General features: G+C 40.6%; 1 non-coding gene across 1 annotated transcript; it reads left to right on the top strand.

Annotated features, from left to right (window-relative positions):
- On the top strand, window positions 1-107 carry LOC112768778 (small nucleolar RNA R71). The gene has a single exon (XR_003186168.1). It is a non-coding gene; the product is annotated as a small nucleolar RNA R71 (small nucleolar RNA).
- Window positions 108-3,514: the final 3,407 nt, after the last annotated feature.

The following is a 3,514-nucleotide window of genomic DNA, read 5'->3' as shown; positions in this document are numbered from 1 at the left end:
AACATATCAGGGGAGCATTTCCTTGTCAAATCTTTGAATCTCTCCCAGGCTTCATATAAGGTTTCACCATCCTGCTGTCTGAATGTCTGAACCTCTGCTCTCAGCCTATTGACTCTTTGTGGAGGATAGAACCTTGCCAAGAATTTGTTGACTACATCTTCCCAAGTTGTGAGGCTCTCCTTCGGAAATGATTCTAGCCACTTGGATGCTTTCTCCCTTAGGGAGAAGGGGAACAAAAGCAACCTATAGGCATCAGGGTGAACTCCATTTGACTTTACTGTGTCACAGATCCTTAAGAATGTAGTGAGATGCTGATTAGGATCTTCCTGGGCACTTCCTCCAAAAGAATAATTGTTTTGAACCAGTGTGATAAGCTGTGGCTTTAATTCAAAATTGTTAACATGGATGGTTGGCTTTTGAATGCTGCTACCACAGTTTCCTAGGTTTGGATTGATGTAAGATCCTAGAACTCTCCTCTCTTGTCCAGCAGGGTTGGCTGCACCTCCTCTGGCATGATTGTTCACCTTGATGCCATGGCATCTTAGCCTAGTTTTACTAGTCTATTTCTTTGTTTTCATTGGGTTTTATGCACTTTCTTGAGTTACAAGTAAGCCATTTGGGTAAAAATTCATGTGTACTTGGATTCAGTCAACCATGAGTGAATTGATGTATTTTCATGAGGTTTTATGCTATAATTGCTTATATGTCAAGGATAAGAAGAAGTCTCATAATTTTAGCATAGCTTTGATACATTTGTTGATTGATGATAGGTGAACAAAAGGCATGGAGGAAGGTTGAAGAAAGGGGATGGCAGGAATGGAAATAAAGGCAGCATTGAGAAGATCACGTTTGAGTTCATGTTTGCCTCAAACGTGAACTCAAACGTGAATGACAGTATAGCCACCCTGGAGGAGCTCAACGTTTGCGCCAACGTTTGCCTCAAACGTGAGGTCAAACGTTGGCTTAAGAATACCCTGGAGGAGGAGCCACGTTTGCGCCAACGTTTTCCTCAAACGTGAGGTCAAACGTTAGCTGATGATTGCCTTGGGGAGGATCACGCTTGAGCTCACGTTTGACCTCAAACGTAAACTTAAACGTGAGTGACAGCAACCACCCGTTCTGCATAACGCCATCACACGAAGACGTTTGAGTCAACGTTTGCCTCAAACGTTGACTCAAACGTGAATGATCCCAAAGTCCAAAGTGCAAACGGATTTCTTCTCAAGACAAAAGCAATCAACAGAGACTATCTTCAACCCAATTCCATCAAGGCCAAAGGCCCAAATTCAAGGCTTAATGATCATTAGAAGAGAGTGTATAAATAGCTTAGTATTTAAGTTTTAGGAGAGCTTTTCTTTTAGAATTTTTACTTGACTTACAGAGGGGAGCTTTTCTTTAGAATTTTTCACTGGACTTTTGGTGGAGAGCTCACTTTGATTTTTCATTGTTGCTATTGAGATTTAGAGTTTTCTGGAGAATTGGGAAGGAGATTGAATTCTCTTCCTCTGGGTTTTCTTGTTTTCTTTTCTACATACTTTGCTTGAGTCTTGGGTGTTGAAAATTGAGGAAATTTTGTCTCAATCTCACCTTGAGATCTCTCTCTGTTTTCATTTTACTGCACCATTTGAGAAATTGAGATTTGAGTTTACTTCTTCTACTGTTTGATCTTTAATTCTCATGCAATTGATTTTTGAATTAGATCAAAGAAGGCAGTGAGATCTAGACTTGGTTTTCTAGTCTCTTGACCCCTGAGATATGCATTTTCTCTTTAGTTCATTTGCTGAATGCTTCTTCAAGCTGATTTACTTTTCTGTTTGAGATCTACTTCAACTCAATTCATCTTTTACTCCTCTGCTTGTTGCAATTTACTTTCCTTGTTTAATTTCTGCAATCCCTGCTCCCTGACCCATTTACGATTCAAGCAATTTACCTTTCTTGCACTCTAAGCTTCTGCAATTTACATTTCTTGCGTTCTAAGTTTCTGCTATTTACTTTACTTGTTCTTTAAGATTCAGCCCATTTACTTATTATGCACTTTAAATTCTTGTCAATTCCCCCTTTCCTTTTAAATTTCATGCAATTTAATTCTTGTCAGACACAAATCACTCAAATCAACTTCTGTTTGCTTGACTAAATCAACCACTAAACTAAAATTGCTCAATCCTTCAATCCCTGTGGATCGACCTCACTCCGTGAGTATTATTACTTGATGCGACCCGGTGCACTTACGGTGAGTTTGTGTTGGATCGTTTTCCACACATCAAGTTTTGGCGCCGTTGCCGGAGATTGAAATTGATTGACAATGATTAAGTAAGCTGGTGGTCTAGATTAAGCTTTTTCTTTTTATTTTTACTAAGCACATTAATTGTTTGACACATTGTGTCACCTAACCTCTAACAACATTCTAGCATTAGAATGTCATGTTTCATTTGGTTTGTTTGTGCTTTTTGCAAGTCATGGAGGCTGAGGTGTTTGAAGAGGGAGTGAGCAACAATGCCCAACCTGCAAGGAGGGTGTTGGCCTCTTCACACTTAGGAGTGGAAAGGTGGTAGAAGAGGCAACCCCAAGCCAGGAGAACCACGAAGAAGAGGCTGCAGAAAAGCCTGAAAGTAAGAAGAAAGAAGACAATCCTAGTCCATCCTCACCAAAGCCAGTCTTGAAGCCTTACGTGGCAAAGGCACCATATCCACAAAGGTTAAGGAAGGATGGGAAGGATAGCCAGTTTTTCAGATTCTTGGAGATCTTCAAAAAGCTCCAAATCAATATACCATTTGCTGAAGCGTTGGAACAAATGCCCCTCTACGCCAAATTCTTGAAGGAACTCATGATAAGAAAAAGAAACTGGAGAGAAAAAGAAACTGTTGTGCTAACAGAGGAGTGTAGTGCTATCATACAAAAGAAACTCCCCCAGAAAATGAAAGACCCAGGGAGTTTTCAAATCCCCTGCATCATAGGGGACATCAACATTGAGAAGGCCCTGTGCGACTTGGAAGCTAGCATCAATCTCATGTCCTTGAACATGATGAGGAGAATGAGGATTGAGGAAGCCAAACCAACAAGAATGGCACTCCAACTGGCTGACAGAACATTCAAGTTCCCACATGGAGTAGTGGAGGACTTATTAATAAAGGTGGGGGAATTCATTTTCCCAGCTGACTTTGTAGTGATGGATATAGAAGAAGAAGCTAACACTTCAATCATCCTAGGAAGGCCATTCTTAGCTACTGCTGGAGCCATTATTGATGTGCAAAAAGGGGAACTAGTCTTGAGATTACATAAGGAGAAGATGGTCTTCAATGTCTTCAAGGCAATGAGCTACCCCAAGGAATCAATAGGAGAATGTATGATGGTGGACACCATAGAACAGATAGTTCAAGGGGTTTTGGAAAAAGAGCAATGTGGGGGAACTATGGAATTGGAACAACAAATACCACATGGAGAACTACCACAAGAAACCATGGAGAGTTCAATCATGACAAACCACAAGGACAGTAATCAAAGAGAGATACCTAAA

The sequence above is a fragment of the Arachis hypogaea genome, chromosome 17, assembly GCF_003086295.3.
Source record: "Arachis hypogaea cultivar Tifrunner chromosome 17, arahy.Tifrunner.gnm2.J5K5, whole genome shotgun sequence".
NCBI lineage: Eukaryota > Viridiplantae > Streptophyta > Magnoliopsida > Fabales > Fabaceae > Arachis > Arachis hypogaea.
This window is presented reverse-complemented; position numbering and strand designations above follow the sequence as displayed.